General features: G+C 40.8%; 1 pseudogene across 1 annotated transcript; it reads right to left on the bottom strand.

The window, feature by feature from the left end:
• Window positions 1-6,624: 6,624 nt before the first annotated feature.
• On the bottom strand, window positions 6,625-11,276 carry LOC148097289 (NLR family CARD domain-containing protein 3-like; annotated as a pseudogene). Its single transcript, XR_015716828.1, has 7 exons — window positions 11,191-11,276; window positions 10,751-10,805; window positions 10,344-10,566; window positions 8,452-10,229; window positions 7,645-8,121; window positions 7,501-7,547; window positions 6,625-7,397 (listed from the first exon to the last, which is right to left on the bottom strand). The product of XR_015716828.1 is annotated as an NLR family CARD domain-containing protein 3-like (transcript).
• Window positions 11,277-12,923: the final 1,647 nt, after the last annotated feature.

Below are 12,923 nucleotides of genomic sequence, written 5' to 3'. Positions count from 1 at the left end.
AGCTTTAATGTCATCAACACACTGGATTAATGGCTGTACAGGATAGATCTGACAGTCTTCAGCAATGACCTGTTTTCTCAGTATAAAAGCAAGAGGGAGCAGATACTAACAAAAGAGGAGGCTGCTTAGAACTGAGCCCAGTGGGACACCACACAAGAGGGGAGCACAGAATGATACATGGTCACAGAGACTGACACAAAATCTCGCTCCGCCAAGTAGGACGTGAACCACTCCAGTGCAGTGCCTTCAATGCCCACCACTGCTCCAAAGGAGAGATTAAAATAGCATAACTGACTGTTTCAAATGTAGCTGTCAAATTTAAAAGGACAGGAACAACACAGTCACCAGCATCAGTAGCAAAAATATGTGATTACAAACTTTTAAACGGGCGGATTTAGTGCAATGAATGGAAACATTTTGCTTTTTCAAAAAGGCCACAAACTGTCTCTTTTGTTTATTTACAAGTATCTCAGTAAATAAAAACCTGAGCTCAGTATGTTTGTGACTCTGAGATGGAGGTGAAACATGTGAAGCTGGGCTGTGGTTTACTGCTCTCTTCCTGTCACAGACACTGTTTGACATCTGTTCATCTGTTGGTTTTTGTTCAGGCTGCAGGGATCATTTCTCACTGTGGGGAGCATACTTAGAACAGCCGCAGTAGTAGGTGGCTGAATGATTTAAATTAATATCCTTAATCTCTAACTCCCAGCCTTTCCCTTTATTTACACCTGCGAAAGTACTGTTCTCGAAAACAGGTGGAGCTTCACCGTTATCTTTATGAAAAGCAAAAATTAATTTGAATGTTTCATTTTCTTTCTTCTGGAGCCAGAATATATAATCATAATCACACTGTTCAGTCCCTCCACAGCTGAAGGAGACACTTTCTCCAACTCTCCTGGTCAATGTTAAATCCTCCTGAATCAGCTGTTCTGCTGCCATGGTAACCAGTGCTGTAGAGACACAGACAGATAGATGAAGGTTAGTGTGACAGTGTTTGTTACAGGTTGACTTTGTTGGCTCCTGATTGGCTGGAAACACTGACCTGAACACAGACAGCACAGAGCAGCAGCTGGGAGGAAAAGCATTTTGTGCAGTGGTGTTTCCTCTGGTGAACCTGGGGAGAAGTGGCGCTCTGATGCAGCTGAGGCCAAACAAGGACGAGCTGCGAGATCAGACGAGGGCCACGTGGTTTCTAACAGGTCCTCAAAGCTCCCATCAGCCCCTGCGGCCCACAGATAAGACTGCTGCTGCTGATTGACAGCTCAGCTGAAGCTGCTGTGGTTTCATCGTCTTCATTTCAATCTGACAGCAGATCCAAAAATCTGGGTCACATGATGCACAAACACTCAGAAACATTCATGTTGCTGTGAATTTAGTAACACACACTGTTATCTGTGGTTTAACAGCTGTGATGAAAACACTAAATATACAAACTAAATATAACTAAACTATAAATAAATAGAAAAATAAAAATAATAATATGGTTCAATATTTTAAAAGTTCATAAATTGCACACAAAGTAGTTCAAAAAACAAAATCATATATAACAACATTTAGAGTCAAAATCTTCTTTGAAACAAACACATGTGGTTCTGTTGTGTGTTTAAAATATGTGCACACTGTGCTTCTTTCCCACATCTTCTAATGTGTTTTGTTCCAAGTTGGTTTCAGACTGAAGGATTCATTAAAGCCTTTTTAAGAATCATTCAAATGATGATCATCAATTCTAATATCTATAAACAGTAATAAAAACAGGGCTGTGTTTCACGTCAGCTTCATTTATTTGTAGCCATGGTTAGATTTCATTTGCAGTAGGCAGTCATCCACCTTTACACACACATTTACACAACAGTACAAAAGTACTTTTTGATTCATGAAAGAGAAATAAGACAAATGTTGCCTTTGTATCATCTCTGATATGGAAGGTCTCATTTGAAGATGTGAGTGAAGGACACAAATCTTTTGATCTGGTGTTGTTCTACATTTTAGGACTAAAAGACAGAAGGAAGAAAGTGAAAGTGACTGTGCGAGGGGTTGAAGTCATGAAGTCAAGTGGAGGCCGCTGACTGCTGTTACTTTCTGCTGTACAGCTTAAACAGGGACTCACAGTCAGCCTGCTAGAACATTTGGATGAAGAGAAAAAGGAGGAAAAAGACTTTGAGGGAAAAATCCAATAAGATCAGCATGTTTTTAATGTGGGAATACAACAGTTTCCTCCACCATGACACACACTGGAGCCTCTTTTTGCTCACAGCTTCACTGTTTGTCTCAAAGTTCAGTTTGGAGGCCAAAATTGTTGCAACACATTTGTAAGTTTGCACTAATTTCACTGTGTGACCCTTAATGGATGTAATCAAAGAATCAGTCAGTGAAATATGAAGCTGTGCTGTAAGTTTGGAGGAGAAAAGTGTCTCAGTGACTTTAATGAGGTGAACACATGAATACAGAGCACTGACTGACACGTACAGACTCCTTTAATGAGTCGCACACATTTTTGTGACTTCATTAAATGTCAAAAATGACACAACAACCTGCGAGCACATTATTGTCTGTTTGCTGTTTGTGTGCTTTGTTTCCTGTTATGATAGCAGGCATACAGCCATGTTCTCAATGTCTCAGCTATCATTGATTATTTCTGCTTTTCCTCTTCTATTAGGCACTTCAACTCAATGAATGACACACAGAAAGATTTCATGACTGTGTTCTTCAAAATAAGGACAATATGTTATCTGCATCTGAATGACTCATGTTGCCTTGTTTCTACTTTGTTTGCATATTTCTGCTTGTTGGAAACGATTTTCTGAATCATTCAGTAGTTTTTGTAATAATAAGGACATTTAGCAACACTTCAAAATGATTCTCCAACATTTGCTGTTCAGACTTGATCTGTTCTTACGTGTGTGATATCCAGAATGAAAAACTCAGCTCAGCTAATAAAATGGGAGCTGAGCAGACTGCAGGGGCTTCATGGTCTCTCCTTTGAGTCCATGAAAGTTCATTTGTCAGCTCTGAGTTGAGGATTTGAGCTGTTTCTCTCACAGGTGAAGAACACAGATGCTTCCTGGAATCATTCTTGAAGCAGAGTTCATGCTTGTAACTGTCATTGTGTTATTAAAGTGAAAAGCCACAGCTAACGGTGTGGAGGCTGCAGAGCAGAAAGCCACACAGCCCGTCTGCTGCAGGAAGTTTGGATACAGTCAGTTTGTGCTTCACTCACACGGCTTGTTGTTCATCACACAATGAAAGTAGAATCAAACTCTTCATCTTGAAATCTTTATTATTCACACAAACACAACTACACTGTTTGACATTTGAAAATCAAACAAAAACAAATCAAACTGAAAACTTGTGATAAAAATATTCCTGATGATTTTTGTTACTACAATAAAAGTCACAATAAGTACAAAAAGAATTCTAACTCAGAGCAACAATACATGTAAAGATGGATTTATTTCAGATGATCTTCTAACTGTTGAAGAAAAAGGCAAAATAAGCACAACACATCATAACTAACATTTGTGAACACTGATCAAAGTGATGAATGAGATGAATTGATGAGATCTGATGGTGAGAAAAGGCGAGCAGGAAACAGTCAGTCAGCATGTGTGCAGTTGGTGGACGCTCCCTTGTTTGTGAGCATCATCAGCAGAGAGAGTCCACAGCAGTACACCAGACTCTTCACTATCAGCACTGTGTACAGCAGGCAGAGCAGCTTCACCCTGCACTGAGACTGGAAGGACACTGAAGGACAGACAGACACAAAGAGACAGACAGACAGTCGGGTTATTCCTCTCAGATCAAGGAGAAAAAGTCCAAATAGAAACAGTCACAGCTTCTTCTTCAAGTGGATGAATTGATGTAGTGTTTGTGTCCACTTGGGGGCAGAAGAACTCCACAAGCAGCTAACAAACTGATCTCTGACATATTATGGTCTGTCTGCTGTTTGGTGCTGAGCAGCTAGTGTACAGTGGCTTTATCAGAGCTTGTTGGATGAAGATTTGATCAATTAGTGCAACTTTAAGACCCTAAACTTGTTCCAGCTCCCTCATTGGACATTGGAGCTGTCCATGCAGAGAGGCAGCAGGTGATCTTACAGTCAGCTGGCTGCAGAGCTGGCAGGTCTGCTGGCTCTCTCTCTGGAGGACAGGAGGCTGCTGGAGCTGGAAGCTCTGAAACAGAAAAGGAGTCAAATGTTTGGAGCTGCAGTGAGAAATGTCAGTCCTCTGCTGCTCTGCTCTCTTTGACAGCATCTCCACATGAAGCTGAATCACTGCTCAACACAGTCACCAAGCCTTCATTACCTTGTTGTGTTTGGGCCTCCACTGTGCCCCCCTCGTGCTTCACCCAGCAGCTGTATTTATATGTGTTGGTGTCCTGCTCCTGGATCAGTAAGATGGAGGCGCTGTGTCCCGACTCTCTGAGCTCCAGCTGCTCTCCCTCAGCAGGGGGCAGCTCCTCCGCTTCTCCGCCGTTCTTCTTCTGTCTTTTCCAGGAGAACTGGACCAGAGGAGAAAACATGGCTGAGGCCACACACAGCAGGGAGCTGTTCCCCTCCAGGTGGGCTCTGGATGCTGCTGGGTACACGCTCACCACGGGCTTCACTACCTGCTCATCTGAAGTTTGACAGCAGCAACAAGCAGCACAGACACACATTCACACAGTCAGCAGCAGCTTCCAGCACTGCACTGCATTCAGTCTGATCCTGGAAACTACATGGACTCTGATCACTAAACTACTCATCAATACAGCACAAAGTTCACTACATACACTGGATTCAGCTTCATATCAAACACAGTCATCACCTCATGTCATCATGGCTCACATGAGGAACACTCAGCATGATTTTAAAAGTCAAATTAAATTCATTTCAGTTTAATTTGTTATGTTTTCTAATGGTCGGATCATATGGTGGTATCTGGCCCTCCAGGCTTTTAAGTTCATAGTGGTCCATAGGACGGGGGTTCAGATGGCTGTGGCTGATTTCCTGCTGGGGGTGTGTGGCAGGGTGTTGTTGGTGGCTCGGTTGCAAGGGAGGAGTCAAACAGAGTGTTCAGGGTGTGGCGCCTGGGAAGGCTTGTTTTCGGAGCATGGCAAGCATCATATAATCATCCCTTCCCTTTCAGTAACGGCCAAGCTGGAGAGGAAGAGAGCTGCTGGAGCAGAGAGTCGGTGCGGATCTGGAGCAGTGAGCACCGAAAAGTGCTAAAGCAAACAATGACATTACGAACAAATAAACAAAAGCCCAACACGAGTTTCTGCGTCCTGTTTGGTCCTTTGGGTTACACACACTTTAGCCTTTCCCACTCATTTTCCTGTTCAGAAGCAAAGTCACCCTCCTCAATGTAGGCAACAGAAAATAGAGATATATTTTTTATTTTCATTCTTTTTTTCAGATTTTAGTATAATTCAATTAAAAAAAATAGACAAGAGTTTGTGTTTCCATATTTTAATATTATTTTATTATTATGTCAATATAGCACAAGGTTCACCTAGCTTTGCACAAAAATATATATATATATATTTTTTCATTTCAACTGTTTGATATGCATCAACCAGATTTAGCCAATCATACTTTTTGTTTGCTTTTAACTTTGACGGCTCCTCCACATCTCCATAAACATTGCGCGGGACATTTTTTCCTCGTGAAATAAAAAAGGAAAAAAAAATACGATATGCTGTTTCTTAAGTCTTATGTATAAATATATGTTTGTTCCCCATAAGCACCGTAACTGTAGTTTAAATGTTTGAGATGTACAGTATATACATTGAACAGCCACAGCATGAAAATCACCTGCCGATCACTGTGTAGCATTAGGCACTGGGGTCCTTTGGTCCTGTGGGTTGCTGAGTGGAACTTCCATGGATCAGGCATGTTCAGGGTCATCCCACTGATACTCAGATTGGAATAGGAAGGAGGTTGAGTCAGGGCCTTTGGTTCTTTGCTGTAATCTTTTAATTGTTCGGACACATTTAATTTAAAATCTGTCAGTGGTTTTACTGTTGTGGCTGATCAATATAACGTAACTGAAGTTAACATTACATTTGACCCATGGGAAGAACCAGTGCCACAAAACATTTTATGACTGAGCACAAAATATATTTTTCCAATTAATCATTGTTAATATGAGTAAGTTGCTGTGTGGGGTTTTTTTTCCACGCTGATATCCACTTGCAATCATGCCCATTCAGATAACCAATTAACTGCATGTCTTTGGACTGGACATGGAAACATTCTGATAGCATGCAAACTCCACAAAGAAAGAGCCCAGGCAGATGGTGGATGTGAGCCTAGTACCTTCTTGCTTTCGACATCTACGTTTCTCTGTATTTTTAAAATGTGAAAATAAATCCAATGCCCACACTTTTGGTTTGCAATGGGATCGTTCTGATGATTATTTATTACAGCTTGATTTCACAAGCTTCTAGTATATTTTCTCAATACTGTCACCTATTGATCCATATCCCATCCCTCATCACAAAAGCATAAAAAACATAATACAAACACTTTAACATAAAAAAAACTCATTACAGAAAATAGATATTAAGATTTAAAATATGTAATTTATTACCAATTTCCTTGAAATTGTTAGTTATAGGAAAAAATACATCCTTCCGTCCGCTTCTGCTGATTCAATTCAGGGTTAAAGACAGACAGCTTTTCACAGCTTTGATATCCACTTGCTACAAAACTAGAACTTGATTTAAAAAAAACGACAAACAAAACTTTTGTTGAAATCACTTACATACAAGGTCTTCTGAAATCCCTTCATTTGTTTTACAGCGTTCACATAATTGTCAATACTGTAAAACTGTACTCTAAAAACTGTTGTCTGCAGGGGCTATCACCATTTAAAGATATTCTGGCTGGCGTAAAATTAATGTAGCACGTGGCTCTCCCAGTCTGAAGCCTGGATACAATGGCTCAGTGAATTCAGTGTGGAAAGTGTGCAGGTGAATCATGGTCTGTGAAGACACTGCGTAGAAGGACAGCGTGCCAGCTGTCCAGTCTAAGAACACTCCAACCCTCTTGGAGTTGAAATAGGGAACAGATATGGGTGCATCATCATTCTTATTGTGCCAGACGGTGTATTTGCCTTTGCAGTAGCGTAGACTCCAGGACTGATCATTGTAGCCAAGGACTGGTTCGTTCCCTTTACCTTTCCTGCTGATTCCTTTATATGCAACTCCTATACCCATCCATTCCCCAGACCACTCTATTTCCCAGTAGCACCGATCACGGAGACCCTCATTACAAAGCACTTGTCCCCAGTCTTCAAATCTCTCTGGGTTGTCAGGGTATTTCTGACTTTCTTCCAATCGTTTCATTTTTTTCTTGTCTTCAGAAAAAGATAGTTCTGAATGTGCTGTATTCATGTTCACAGTCAGCTCTTGTGCATCTGAAAAAAAAGATTTCAGTTTTGTTTTTTGTGCTCCCATCCAGTATAAAAACTTGAAATGTCACTGGTATGTTTGTTTAAAAATAATAACAAAAAGTCTCACATTTCTTCAGAGCTGATTTTAAGTAACACTCCCCACTGTCACTTATCCTAGGTAAAATCAAAGATGTTATTTTCTGCTAATCTAGAGAACATGAAAAAAAAAGAACTTTTATTTAACTGTAAGTGTAATTTAACTCAACTATACCTGATAGTGAGGTGATCAGGGTCGTTCTCTATGGAGGAGAGGTGCTTTATTCCCAACTCCCCAGGATGATTGTAACTCAAGTCCAGCTCCTTCAAGTGTTTGAGGCTGGAGGTCCGAGCTTTAGCCAAAGAGTCACAGCCCGAGTCAGTGATTCCACAGAATGCCAAACTGAAATTTAAATTTAAAGCATATAGAGTTAGTTTCTTTTAGCTATTTGTGTGGCATAAATATCCTGCACCAGGATATTTTCACAAACCTAAGTTTTTCCAGCTGGCATGCAGTATTTCCCAGTCCATCAAGGAGACGTTTCACTCCTTTGTCCTGCAGGTCATTATCACTCAAGTCCAGCTCTTTTAGACATGAACTAAATAGAACTTTGGAAAGCATCTCACAGCATTTCTCAGTAAGGTTGCATTCTTTAAGCCTTAAAAGCAGAAAAAATAACCATATGCTAGTATATTTTGCAGGGTTAAGAGGCTGCTGTACAATATAAAATAGTAGATGATGCCAAGTTAAAGCACTGTATTAAAAAATAGTTAAATAAATATTAAGCCAGGGCCAATGTCTGTGATTCCACATATTGTCAATCTGAGTAAAGCATATTAAGTTTAATTTACAGTAAGTAACATACAGTGTTATTTTTTTAATTATTTAGCTATGAAGAAGAGAGTGAATTTGATCTGGTGTGTTTGTTTCAGCTGTGTTTTTAGCATCATAATAATTGTCACATTTAAAAATAATATTGTATGTCATATGAACATTACAGAGTATTGTTGTAATTTACTCACAAAGCTATTTTGGATTCACCGGTAACAGCCGCTGGAGACCCTCCTCAGATCTGGAATATTTTCTCAGATCAAACTCATTCAACTCATCCTTGGATGTCAGCAACACAAAAACCAGAGCAGACCAAAGTGAAGGTGAAAGTGTGATCTCTGACAAACTACCAGAACTCAGACACTTCTGGATCTCCTCTACAAGAGACTGGTCATTAAGCTCACTGAGGCAGTGGAAGAGATTGATGCATCTTTCTGGGGAAAGAGTTTGACTGATTTTCTCCTTGATGTACTCAATAACTTCCTCATTACTTGGTAAAGTACTCCTCATGGTGGCAAGAATACTCTTCAACTGATCTGATTCCTGTGAGAGGCCAAGAAGGAAGCGGAGAAAAAGATCAAGCTGGCCATTCTCACTTTGCAAGGCCTTATCCACTGCACTTTGGAGAAGGCCAGTTACTTCAGTAGAAGCCTCTCGGACAGTGAGGGATCCTTCTGGTTCCAACAAGTTTAGGTTAGAGCAAATGAAGGTGTGGAAAACATACACTGCAGCAAAATACTCCTGAATGCTGAGGTGCACAAAGCAATATGATCTCTTTAGATGAATTCCAAAATCATTCTTTGAGATCTCTGTGAATACTCCTGAATATACTGCAGTGTCGCTGACATTTATGTCGTACTCGCTGATTTCATTCTCATAGAAGATTATGTTTCCCTTCAGTAGCTGCTCAAAGGCTAGTTTTCCAAGCTTCAAGATAATCTCTTCATTCATTTTGACCTGTGATTGGGTCTCGCTAACCTCTTCCCTGAGTGTGTACTTCTGACATTTGATCAATGAGTTGTGCACAAGAAAATGTGTGTACATTTTTGTCAGTGTGTTGGGCATTTCTCCTCTCCTCTCGTGGCTTTTTTCTTCTAAAATCTTCTGCAGGACAGTGGCAGATATCCAGCTGAAGACTGGAATATGGCACATGATATGAAGGCTCCTGGTTGACTGAACATGTGAAATGACTCTGCTGGCCATGTTTTGATCAGAGATTTTTTTCCTGAAGTATTCTTCCTTTTGTGGATCATTAAACCCTCGTATCTCTGTCACGCGATCAACACAGTTAACTGGAATGCGACGTGCAGCTGCGGGTCTGGTGGTAATCCAGATGTGCGCAGAGGGCAGCAGGTTCCCCTTGAACAGATTTGTGAGAAGCACATCTACTGGAACTTGCTCTGAGACACAAGAACAAGGCTCATTGTTGTTGAAGTCAAGAGGAAGCCGGCACTCATCCAGCCCATCAAATATCAGCACAAGCTTATATTTGCTAAAATCTGAAATCCCTGACTCTTTTGCCTCTGTGAGAAAATTGTGAAGAAGTTCTGTTAGAGTGTATCTTCTCTCCTTCATCAGATTCAGCTCCCGAAATGGTAAATTAATAAGGAGCTGAATATCCTGGTTAACTCTTCCTTCTGCCCATTCAAGATTAAACTTCTGCACAGAGATAGTTTTTCCAATACCAGCAATGCCTGTAGTGAGCACAGTTCTGATGAATCTATGGGATCCACAAAGAGAATTAAATATGTCTTCGCATTTGATTTGCTTATCTTTTGTCATTGATCTCCTTGATGCAGCCTCAATCTGCCTGACCTCATGTTCATTGTTAACACTTTCACTGAGTCCTTCTGTGATGTAGAGCTCAGTGTACACCTTGTTGAGAAGAGTCTGGTCCCTATGCCGTACTGTTCCCTCATAAATGTATTCAAACCTTTTCAGTTTTTGTCTGAGTTTGCGCTGCCAGACATCAAGCTCACCATAAATATCTGGTTGTAAAGAGAAAAAAAAAGAACGCAAACAGCTTATATATTTTTTCAATAAGAGATCACAAAAACAAACTATAAAACGAATTCTGTACTATTTGCACGTTTTGTCCTTACGTTTCTCCAGTTTGTTAGCAAGCTCCTTTTGGCCAATTTCATTTAAGACATGTAATGTAATCCTCAAAACCCCTTCACTGGCACTCGTGTCTTGCTTTGTATTTTCAGTAGACAGATTGTCTTCATCCCTTTCAGTAGAATAGCGTGACAGGTGTGGAAAGAGCATCTTTTTATACCTTCCAATTTCACTCATAAAAATCTCCATGCCATGGGTTTCCACCAGCTGCAATAGAAAAACTTTTTTTAATCCACTTTTTTTGTTATACATATTATTATTATGATTATTATTATTATTGTTTTTTTACACAAAAGCATATCCCAGCATGTCTATGAGAGGCGTGATCTTAAAAATACTTTTCTTTTTCAAAAGCTGTTATTAAGGGAATATAGATTTTTTTTCAGCAGACCTTAAATATGACATCTCCATCCAGCTCCTTTGTCTCTGGAAAATCATGCCCGTCCCTTAAAATAAATATTGATAAAGTTATAAAAAAAAATTCAGCTCAATAAAACCAAGTAATTGTTATTGTGATGCTGAATTTTCAATTATTAGCACAGAAAATAGACACCAACTATAAACTGCTCTGTCATCTTAAGAGTTTTTCAGTTATGAGGTATCATTAAGTGGAAAGTTTGACTTCCTTGTGGCAAAACTTAAAGAATCTCCTGTACCACTAGTGTATTTCACATGGAACCAACATTCTGCACAAATACATTGGTTATTATCTATAACTAAATAATTACCATGAGATGAATGGGGGAAAATCTCCATTAAGGTTCTATTGAATATCTTTTACAGTTACAAGACTGACACAGGTTCAAATCATAGATTCCAGACTTCCCTCACCCCAGCCTCCTCCTCCAGCTCATCTTGGGAGACACTGAATTGTTCCCAAACCAGCTGAGAGCACCTGGGAGGTGTCCAGGAGGCATACTAGTCAAATGCCTGAATGACCTCAACTGGCTCCTTTCGATGTGGAGAAGCAGCAGCTACACTCTGAGTCCCTTTCAAAAGGCCAGGCTACAAACAGCATCTCTAAGGAAGAGCCCAGCCACCCTTGGAAGGAAACTAATTTCTGCTGCTTGTATTCACAATCTCATTGTTTCAGTCACTACAAGGAGCTTGTGACTAGGGCTGCAACGATTTGTCAACATAATCAATGATGTCGTCTATAAAAATGGTGGTGTTGGTGTTGTGCCAAGGTAGTTAAATGCTAAAGAATTTGTTTCTCCTGTATTGGGAGCACGCGCTGGGCAGAGAGGGTGGATCCAGTTGACGCTGCCTCCATTCCAATCAACTGTATTTGGAAGGAGTGATGTTTTACGATCAAAAAACATACGGTTAAGATCAGTGTAGTGACATTAACAGAAAATACACTTGTTGTCCTCATGTGTTATTGAACGAGATTACTTCAAAGCATTTTGCCTGATAATCATTTGTATCGTCCTGCAACTTTATTGTATAAAAAGGATAAAACTTCCAAAATTTCAGGAGTAATAAGTGATTGTAAGAAGTGTTTGTGAACTAAAAATGTGGGATACTGTTTGTCTGTCATTTGGACAGCAGTGCACGCTTCTGATGCAGGGGAAACAAATTCTGTCATGGTCTGGGTGAATGCCAGTGTTTTTCCACAGAGCCGGCAGTTCCACCTCTGGGAGGAGCCACCGTGTTCCTGCTCATTGCTCTCACCTGTGGGTAATTAAGCTGTTGACTTATAAGGCCCGTGCTCTCAACTTCTCTTTGCCAGCTAACCACACTATCAGTTTACCAGACGCCTCCGCGCCAGTGTTATCCGGTCACTGGACTTCTCGACAGTCTTCATAGTTACAGTTTTTGCTCACTCCACTCACCTGGAGTATATATATATATATATATATATATATACTCACCTAGAGTACCCTCAGAAGGTCTGCTAGACAATACGGACAATACCTACAACCACAATTACCGACACTAACAAGCTGATCTACAATATGGCAGCAGTGATCAGTGAGATGCTTGGCTACAAGTTGAACAGCCACAAGGGGCAGTACCCTCTATGGAGAAGGAGGCTAGAGGGCAAGATCAAAGTAGCACGGAGGGAGGTCAGCCAAATAACGGAGTTGCAGAAAGGTGCGACAAAGAAGGTGCATAAGAAATACAGCAAGCTGTCCATACCTGAGGCCTTGGAAACTGCCAAGCAAAGACTCACAGCCTTGGCAAAGCCGCCTGAGGAGGTACACCAGAGAGATAGAAGGCAGGAGAATAAACCAGCTGTTCTCCACAGAACCAGTAAAGGTGTACTCTCAGTGGCAAGGGAACAATAATAAGAGAACAGCACCACCAAGGCTGGAGACGGAGCAATACTGGAAGAGCATATGGGAGAAGGACGCAACCCATAACGGCAATGCTCAGTGGCTAGTGGATCTGAGGGCAGACCTTAGCAACCTCCCTGAACAGGGTCCAGTAACCATCACAGTGGCAGATATCCAAGAAAGGGTCTCCAGTATGAAGAGTTGGACAGCACCAGGGCCCGACATGGTTCACGCCTACTGGCTAAAGAAGCTGACTGCACTCCACGAGCGTCTGGCAGCACAAAT

This window comes from Neolamprologus brichardi, chromosome 18, assembly GCF_056152115.1.
Source record: "Neolamprologus brichardi isolate AB-2024 chromosome 18, ASM5615211v1, whole genome shotgun sequence".
In the NCBI taxonomy this organism is placed as follows: domain Eukaryota; kingdom Metazoa; phylum Chordata; class Actinopteri; order Cichliformes; family Cichlidae; genus Neolamprologus; species Neolamprologus brichardi.
Note: the sequence above shows the minus strand (reverse complement) of the source record. Positions and strands in the feature narration are given on the sequence as shown.